The 9,924-nt window shown below is 54.3% G+C and overlaps 1 long non-coding RNA gene across 1 annotated transcript; it reads left to right on the top strand.

The window, feature by feature from the left end:
- The first annotated feature begins 1,209 nt into the window (after positions 1 to 1,209).
- Positions 1,210 to 8,019, top strand: LOC139678093 (uncharacterized). The gene is made up of 4 exons (XR_011698955.1): positions 1,210 to 1,479; positions 4,258 to 4,364; positions 4,928 to 5,012; positions 7,880 to 8,019. It is a non-coding gene; the product is annotated as an uncharacterized lncRNA (long non-coding RNA).
- The last annotated feature ends 1,905 nt before the right edge of the window (positions 8,020 to 9,924 follow it).

The raw sequence follows: 9,924 nt of genomic DNA on the forward strand, positions 1-9,924 counted from the left end.
GCAGTGCCTCATTCCAGGGAAGGGCTGGGGGTGAGCAGAGCTCTGTCCCATTATTAGGGAGATGATTAGTCGCCTTCCAAGAGCGGCCATGGAAGCAGACCCGGCATTAAGGTTTAATGAGCATTGCACAATCCAGGATCATCAGTTTACTCACTGCTCGGAGCCCACAGGTCATAAAATTCAGGCTGGATTGTGTGAACCATCTCACACAAAGGCCTTCCCGTAACAAAATAAGCCTTTAATTAGCAGAACATCGTGCGAGGCTGAGGTGCAGCTTTCCCAGCCAGCTCAGGGTGACGTTAATTACCCAGAGCCTTTGCACATGCATCATTTATGCCCGTTTTTCCCCGTGTGTCCTCTTTCTTTGGGGGGCTTTGCTGGGGGAGGGCTGGCACTGCTGTGGGCACTGCTGTGGGCAGTGGGTGCCCGCGGGCTGAGTGGGGGTATGGCCACTGCTCTGACTCTTCTCCTCTTTGCATCCCAAATTCCTCACTGCAGACACGTCCATGTCCTGCTGCTGCTCCTGGCCAGGCTCGGCAGGAATTGTGGCATTAAGGTTTCCTTGGTGGTGGCCAGGGCTGTGGTTATAATTTTATAACCTTTCCTTTTGCTGCTTGACTTTTGGAGCTCAGACAGGAAGATTTGAGTGGGAAAAGCAGCCAGTTCTCCTGAGAGAAAAATATGTGTGGCTGCCCCATCCCTGGAAGTGTTCCAGGCCAGGCTGGGCAGGGCTTGGAGCAACCTGGGATAGTGGAAGGTGTCCATGTCTGTGGCAGGGGATGTAAATGGATATTATTTAAGGTCTCTTCCAACGCAAACCATTCTGGGATTTGTGATTCATCCAGTCTGGGGGGTCTGAAACTGGGAAGAACCCAGGGCACGGCCTGGGAGCTGCGATCCCATCACAGGGGGGGAGACACAGGATTGAAACCATGAGGGGACTGGCTGTGGGGTTTTAATTACAGCCCAAGCTCTGCCACAGGAAACCTTTCAGCTCCAGCTTGTGCTGCACTAATGGGAAATGAAGTGTTTGTGTTTTGTCTCCTGAAAAATGGGTTGTTTTTCCTCCACACGGGTCCCGGTGAAGTCCATCACTCTCTGCTTCCCTTGGATGGCTTAAAAGCTCCTTTGCTGCAAGAGCCTGGGAGGGTTCCAGCTCCAGGAGGGATTAAACCACTCCTGGAGGAGATGCAGCGTGATGACAGCAATTCCCTCATGTGATGCTGATCCCAGGCTTTTCCTTTTTTTTTCTTTTTTTTCCAAAGGATCAAGGGATGCGTTTAACAAAACGAGCTGCCCTTTCTGTCTGCACACACAGCATCCCTCGGAGCTGTTCCCGGGAAGGGAGAGCATCATTAAGGAGTAAGGAATGGCCCTGCATGGGCTCCACCCTGCTCTCAGTGCTGGGAAGCCTAATTAGAGCAGAGAGATAACGATGGAGTGCTCGGCTGAATTTGCAAGGGCTCCAGCCTAGAGAAGGTACGAGGCAATTTCTTATGCTGATTAGAGGGGAGCTTTTGGCACCACACACAGAGTCTGGTTAACCCCTTGGAGCTCCCACCCCAACACCTGCAGCTCGAGGTGGGCTCGCTGCCCAAACCCCCTCCCCAGCCCCAAAGCTGCTTCGTCCTGGTGCTCACTTTGAGGTGGGTTTGGAGGTTTCTGGAGGGTCTCAAGTGAGCCCCCAGTGTGGCTTTGGGGGAGAGATGAGTAGTGTGTGCTTGGGTGGGTGCACCCTTGGTGGGGGGCTCTGCTCTGATCCTTTGGAGAGGGGAACAGGGCTCTGGGACATGAAGTGGGGCTTCCTGAGGAGGGCAGGTGTCCAGTTTAAATCCTCTTTAGATACCCCATCCGTGTCCCTGCCCATGGTAGGGGGTGGAACAGGCTGGGCTTCAAACTCCCTCCCAACCCAAACCATTCCATGATTCCATGAGTCTGACTCCCAATGAGCTCCACTTCCCAGTGAGCTCCAGTGCTGGCAGTGCTGGGAGCTGCAGATCAGCTGGGAACAGGAGTGAGCCTGCTGGGTGGGCCTGTGGTTTGGGGCACGTTAAAAAGGGGCAGTTCCTGGGGTCAAAAGGGCTGGGACAGGATTGGTGAAACCCAGCCCAGCCCTTCTGTGCTTGGCAAGAGCAGCCCAGAGACACAAACCCACACCTGGCCCATCCTTGTGCTCTGTGGTTGCCCAAAGCCTTACTCCAGGTGAAACAATCGGTGTTAATTGGCACTAATGATGCCCTCCCGTACCAGGGCTGCCTCTGGGGCTGCTGGAGGTGTTGGCAGATGGTTTGACCCGGGTGTGTGTCGGGCCGTGTGGTCACATGCTGAGGAACCATCCCCCAAACCCCCATAAAGGGCAGTTCCCAGAGCTGGGACTTGCAGCCCCTCAGCTGAAACAGGGCCCAGAGGTGGGGGAGAAGGAGAACAGCTCTGCTTATCCAGAGGCTGTTTGGGGCAGAAGGAGAACAGCTCTGCTTATCCAGAGGTTGTCTGGGGGAGAAGAACAGCTCTGCTGATCCAGAGGTTGTGTGGGGGAGAAGGAGAACAGCTCTGCTGATCCAGAGGTTGTCTGGGGGAGAAGGAGAACAGCTCTGCTTATCCAGAGGTTGTGTGGGGGAGAAGGAGAACAGCTCTGCTGATCCAGAGGCTGTTTGGGGGAGAAGGAGAACAGCTCTGCTTATCCAGAGGCTGTCTGTGGGAGAAGAACAGCTCTGCTGATCCAGAGGCTGTTTGGGGGAGAAGGAGAACAGCTCTGCTGATCCAGAGGCTGTTTGGGGGAGAAGGAGAACAGCTCTGCTGATCCAGAGTTTGTTTGGGGCAGAAGGAGAACAGTTCTGCTGATCCATAGGTTGTCTGGGGGAGAAGGAGAACAGCTCTGCTTATCCAGAGGTTGTTTGGGGCAGGAGAACAGCTCTGCTTATCCAGTTTGTTTGGAGGGAAATGTGGAACTGCCCCCTTAAACAGCCCAGCTCTGTCCAGGGGACATCAGGAGGGGTCAGGGGTCTATTCTGTCTTAGGCTGTTAATATTTGGGACTGAGCCACGCTGTGTGATGTGGAGGTTTGGTCTCCAACACGCCTGCCTTAATGAACTCTAACAGCACAGAAGGCAATTATGGTTGTGTCTAGACCTGCCTAAGACCATCAACAGCACCTCATTACAGATTGTTAATGCTGTTGGCAGAAGCTGAAGATCCTCCTTGAAATAAAATAAAAAAAATGGAATTTATTCTCTTTATTCTCTGTTGCAATGCACTTTAGCTGATGATAAATGATAAATAGGGACTTGTGGTAATGAGACCTCGCTCTGTCCAGAGGCTGATCCGTACCATAAAGCAGGAAAAAAGGGAGAGGAAATGGCAGAGAACTCTGCGAGGCTTCTGTGAAAGGTCATTAGAAGCTTCAGGAAAATTAGGAGACAAAGCCAGTGCTGTTGTGTCAGTGTGTCTGCTCTGCCCACGGGGACTCGTGGTCGGTGGGGAATCGTGTCACTGTCGGGATATGGAGCGATATGGGCATGGGTCTGTTGGGCAGATCTTTTTTTTCCCCATTGCTATGGACATATCAAATCTGATAAGGAAGAGCTGACCCCCAGCAGGGCTTCATGTCGTCCCTTCTCATGGAATCACAGAATTCCAGACTGGTTTGTGTTGGAAAGGACCTTAAAGCCCATCCAGTTCAATGCCCCTTCCACGGGCAGGGACACCTTCCACTAGACCAGGTTGCCCCAATGTGGCTTTGGACACATCCAGGGATGGGGCAGCCACAGCTTCTCTGGGCAAATTTCTTTGCATTTTCCCAGTTTCTCATTTTCCCCATTACTGATTTTCCCCAACATTTGCATCCCTGTTCCTATTCCTGTCCCCCACAGGAAGGCTGAGTGCAGGAGAGGATGGACCTGAGTCCCAGCTGGGGCAGGGACTGTCCCCAGGGCCAGGAGGTCAGTGCTGGCCCCCGCTGGGACCCCAGGCCAGCTGTTGGAGGTGGGGCAGGAGCTCCCCAGGACTGGGATGTTGCAAATAATTCCAGCTCAGTCAGCACAAGCCTTGCGAGAGCAGAGATGCGTGTTGAGAGCTGTCAGCTGACAGTAATGGACTTGTTAGGCTCCTGATGGATGGAGATGGCCTTGGAAATTGCCAGGAGCCATTTCAGTGCCTGCCTGGCCCTGACACAGACGTGCACAAGGACGGGGGGAGTGCTGACAGACTGCTCTGCTCTGCCCTTGCACTGGAGGTTTTACAGCTGTTCTGTTTCCACAGGATCTGGGACTCCCAGGAGGTGGCTGGAGGTTGTCCCTGGGTGGGAGAGGAGGCAGGAGCTGGGGCAGAGCAGGGCATCCAGCACGTGTGAGCACCACAGTGGTGAGGTGAGCAGGTAATTGGCACAGCCATGAGTACCCAAAGTGCTCCTTCCCTGGGGAAAACATCACTCCAGTCCAGACAAAGCAAACAGGCTGGACACCTCATTAAAAAGGAACATTGTGATGGGCTGATCAATGGTGGAACACTCCTCCTCTTGGGAAAGTCTCCTCTTGTTCTCCATTGGGCAGTGGTGGACAGGAGGAGCTGCTGGCATGGAGGGCTCCTATCAGGGAATCACCAAACCAGGCTGATGCCATCCCCAGGCATGGCAAGGTGTGTCTGCCCTGGAGACCTTTCCGTGTGGGCAGACAGGGCGGGAGGTGTGACCCAGGAGCTGTGACTGTGCAGATGTGTATCTCACATTTTGGAAGCTTGGCCAATAACAAATGTCTCCATGTGGCCATGGATGGGGAAAGGGGTTTGGCTGCTTTTCTCCAAGGGCCTGATCTCCTGACATCACCCTGTGGGAATGTGGAAAGAAGCAAATGTGCCTTTCTTTGTCTCATGGCCAATCTTGCCCTGAGTTTTCCCTCTCCCCATTATTTCAGCACAAGTTCTTTTCCTCCAGGTGGAAAGGGGAAGAGCAGCTGATGGAAGGTCCTTCCCTCCCCACAGCCCCCAGCAGAGGTTTGGGGGCTGCAGCCCAGCACCAGGTGTGCCCATCCCCTCTTGTCTGGGCTCTCTGGTGGTCACCAGAGTTGGATCCCAGACCTCCTGCCCCTTGTACCTCTGTGGGTGTGACTCAGCCTGCTCAGGACAAGGCAACTGCTGTTCTCAGGAAAGGCCTTTCCAGCTGGGATGGGATGAAGTGAATGGCCCAAGGCATCAGGAGAAGGCTGCATGTTGTGGCCATGGGGTTTGATCCTCGAGACAAACCTGTCCAAAGCAGAGCTGGTCCCCACCGTGGGTGTGGGGATGACCTGGAGGCTGCAGAGTTCATTTTCTGAGGGTGGACAGACATTTCCTTGTTGCTGGTTGTGGGGTCAGGGTCCATCACCAAGGGGCTCCCCCCAGCCCTCCCCACAGTGCCCCTCTGCCAGCAGCCCTGGCGAGTCTGGGGCAGCCCAAACACTCATCTGTGTGTCCCCCCAACAATCCAAGGAGTTTAATTTTGCTGCAGAAAGGAAATTAAGGGAAAGAAATAAAAATCAAATCATTATGACCCTCTGTTTTGTTATCCCAGCTCTGACACTGCACCACGCACTGGCTTTGACCTGAAGGGATCAGTGTCTTGAGTCTAAAATGTTATTTCATTCCCTCTTTCCCCATCCCAGGGCTCGTTTTAGCCAATGTGATCATTCTGAATTGTTCTCAGTGGTGAGGTATTTTTTTAATGGACTATTGAGCTCAGATAACAAATTTTAAATTCTAACACACATGACCTGAGCCAATTTAAACTTAATCTAAAATGCTGAATTGCCTTTACCCCAAATGGCTGTGAGAACACACATGGAGCTGCTGTTAAAGGCAGTTGTGCCAGTGAAGGCAACGAGGCTCCAGCCCGTGAAGGAGCTGAAAACCTGAGCAAGGGTATCACGAGGTCCCAGTGATTTAAAGCACATTTATTGCCCCAAGCCCTGCCCAGCCTGTCCTTGGACACTCCCAGGCATGGGGCAGCCACAGCTTCTCTGGGCACCTATGCCAGGGCCTGCCCACCCTCCCAGGGAAGGATTCCTTCCCAGTATCCCATCTAACCCCACTGTGCGGGTTCACCTGGAGAAGAGAAAGTTCCAGGGAGACCTGAGAGCCCCTTCCAGGGCCTAGAGGGGCTCCAGGAGAGCTGGAGAGGGACTGGGGACAAGGGATGGAGGGACAGGACACAGGGAATGGCTTCCCACTGCCAGAGGGCAGGGTGGGACTGGGTGGGCTTTGAGGTCTCTTCCAACCCAAGCCATTCCAAGATCCTCTAACTCAAGAGCAACCTCAAAAGCCCAGCAGACCCCCTGGATCCATGCCCATAATGCCATTGGCTCTGCTCTGGGGTGTCTTTGAGGCTGGCAGAGAATGATGCCACATGAGAGGCAACCACAGTGCCAGGGAAGCTGCACTTTGCTCTCCCCAAGCCCTTCCATGCTGTTCCCTCCCCAGGGCACCCCATGCCCTCCCTAAGCCATTCCATCCCCTCCTCATGCCACCCATGCCCTCCCCATGCCACCCATGCCCTCCCAATGCCACCCATACCATCCCATGCCACCCATGCCCTCCCCATGCCACCCATACCCTCCCCATGCCATCCTATGCCCTCCCCATGCCATCCCATGCCATCCATGCCATCCCCATGCCCTCCCCATGCCACCCATGCCCTCCCCATGCTGTCCCATGCCACCCATGCCCTCCCCAGGCCATGCCACACCAGGCCATGCCACCCATGCCCTCTCCAGGCCATGCCATGCCATCCCATGCCACCCATGCCCTCTCCAGGCCATCCCATGCCACCCATGCCATCCATGACCAACCTATGCCATCCCCATGCCACCCATGCCCTCCCCAGGCCACCCCATGCCACCCATGCCATCCCATGCCACCCATGTCCTCTCCAGGCCACCCCATGCCCTCCCCAGGCCACCCCATGCCACCCATGCCCTCCCCATGCCCTCCCCATGCCATTCCATGCCACCCATGCCCTCCCCATGCCCTCCCCAGGCCACCCCATGCCACCCATGCCCTTCCCATGCCACCCATCCCTCCCCATGCCACCCATGCCCTCCCCATGCCACCCATGCCCTCCCCAGGCCATGCCACACCAGGCCATGCTACCCATGCCCTCCCCAGGCCACCCCATGCCCTCCCCAGACCATCCCATGCCCTCCCCAGACCATCCCATGCCACCCATGCCCTCCTCATGCCCTCCCCATGCCACCTATGCCCTCCCCATGCCACCCATGCCCTCCCCAGGCCATTCCATGCCCTCCCCATGCCATCCCATGCCACCCATGCCCTCTCAAGGCCATCCCATGCCACCCATGCCACCCATGCCCTCCCCAGGCCATGTCACACCAGGCCATGCCACCCATGCCCTCCCCAGGCCACCCCATGCCACCCATACCACCCATGCCCTCCCCAGGCCACCCATGCCACCCATGCCCTCCCCAGGCCATCCCATGCCACCCATGCCACCCATGCCCTCCCCATGCCCTCCCCATGCCCACCCCATGCCACCCATGCCACCCATGCCCTCCCCATGCCACCCATGCCCTCCCCATGCCCTCCCCATGCCATCCCATGCCACCCATGCCCTCCCCATGCCACCCATGCCCTCCCCAGGCCATGCCACGCCAGGCCATGCCAGCGGAGCAGCCGGCGCGCTGCGCTCGGGGCCGCAGTGCAGGAACTCATCCGTGCTGACTAAAATGACAAGAGAGCTGTGATGCTCCGTGGAGTGTGTTTAATGAAAACCTCAGCCCAGGCCCCCGACACGAGGCATTCATGTATAATAAACTGAGGTTCCTGAAACACTTCAGAGCATGAACCATCTGCTCTGCTGTGATGTACTAACAGCTCTGACTAATTTTTAATGCAGGTTTTATGACGGATATGCACATCACGCTGCCCATGCAGAAGGAAGATCCAGCCTGGCTGCACTTTGAGCTGAACTGACTGTTGATGAATTTGTCTCCCATTTTAATTACTTTCTGTACATTAAAGGTGTAGTGGACCATGTGAAGTGCCTTGTCTGGTTTATCCCCTCTGTGTCCCCACGTCTCCTTAAAGTGCTGGAGCTGCCTCCGCTCCCTGATCCTCAGCCAGGCGTGAGGAAAAGAGGGAGATGGAGGGAAAGTGCCTCGTACGGGAATCGGTCAATAAACATGTTGGGCCACCAGCAACAAGCCCATTTCATGAGGTTAATTAATTCTTATTAATTATGTCCCTTGAAATTTTCTCTGGCCTGTGTGGCAGGGATTGGTGTTGCCCGACGGGGTTTGCAAGGAGAGCTCAGCATTCTCTTCCAGGGAAATCAGAGCAGGAACTCGTGATGGAAAAGGCTTTCAGGCTGCAATCTCTGCCAGGCTCTTTCTCTTTAATGAATTTTTAAAAGACTTTATCAGCTTCACAACATATTTATTTATTTATTGCAACCCAAAAGTGGAGCCATTTATCTGAGCAAGCCCCAGATGTTGGGGATGGCACTGGAATAGGGTTGGACCAAAGCCTGGGCAGGACTTTTGCCTGTTTCTCATTGAATTTGCAGCCTGGCTTGGCTCTGTCTCTCCTGATTCCCAGGAGATCTGGTTCCCTGAGGACAGACCAGATTTGCAAGGTGAGCATCTCCTTTATGTTGATTATTCTGGCAAAACTCAAATTGCCATTTAATGCTTTATCTTGGGAGGTCTGTGCTCCTGGTGATCCAACATTTTACATCTTTTGGGAAAAAAAGAAGAATGAATGAAACTTGGCCAGGCCTGGCATGGCTGTGAAGTCATGTCATCCCTCTCCCTTCATCATGTCATCCCTCTCCCTTCATCATGTCATCCCTCTCCCTTCCTCATGTCACCCCTCTTCCCTTCCTCATGACACTCCTCTCCTCCCTTCCTCCTGTCCTTTCTTCCCTTCATCCTGTCACCCCCCTCCCCTCTCACCACTTCTGGACCATCAGAGCTTCAAGTGGTTTCCTTTCTGGGCTGGCAACAATACCAGGAGTTAATTTGTCAATTAAAACATGAGTGAGGACTTCAGTCAAGAGGAGAGAGGCTTTCCCAGCTCCCCTTTCTCCTCCCTTCCACTGGGCCTGGAACAGGTCGGGTCACTCATTGCAAATCTCTTATCTGATGACTTTAGTCCTTTGTTTGCTCTGAAAATCGCTTGTGAAGCCATCAGGATTCCTCTCCCTGCCCTCACCCTTTGGGCTGAATGAGTTTTCCTGTAGTCTGGGAATTCACTTGGCTGGGCTTTGGTGCGGCCTGTCCTGGTTTTACTCATGGATTGGCCGGCTGGAGCCTTTTATATGGCGAGGGCTAAATAATGACTAACCTGTCTGCTTGAGTGAAGATCCAGACGTGCTGGATTTCACAAACCTCTTGGGCTTCACTGGGATTTGGACAAATGAGCCAACAGTCATTGCTGGAGACAAGCTGAGGCAGTGGCTGTGTGGATGAAATGTGTTTGTTAATGGGAGTATCTACAAATCAAGGCTTACGTGGAAACTTCGCTTCCAGTCTCACTGCAGAAGCAAAGAAACTAATTAAAAATTCAATAATGAGACTGGGCTTGGTGACTGAGCAGAAGGGAAAGTACCTACAAGCAGCAAATCCATTGCCAAGGACAGAAAGCCCTCCAAGTGCAACGTGTTAAAAGGAAAATGTCACTTTATTGGACGTTCCTTCGTCTCGCTAACGAGCGCTCGGGTTAATTTTAGCTCTCCTGCTGCGTCCCAGCTCCTGGTTCCTGTGGATCCATCTCGTGCAGCCTCTCCAGGGTGCTGGGACTGGGGCTCTCCTCCCATCAGCAGCACTGACAGTGAGTTCAGCACTTCCAGCCAGCACCAAGAGATGGAAGGGCTTTGGGCTCTCCCATCCTGGCTCATCCTGTGGATATAAATCCACCCTGTCCCTGTGCAGCCTCCTCCTC

Source organism: Pithys albifrons, chromosome 13, assembly GCF_047495875.1.
Source record: "Pithys albifrons albifrons isolate INPA30051 chromosome 13, PitAlb_v1, whole genome shotgun sequence".
In the NCBI taxonomy this organism is placed as follows: Eukaryota; Metazoa; Chordata; class Aves; order Passeriformes; family Thamnophilidae; genus Pithys; species Pithys albifrons.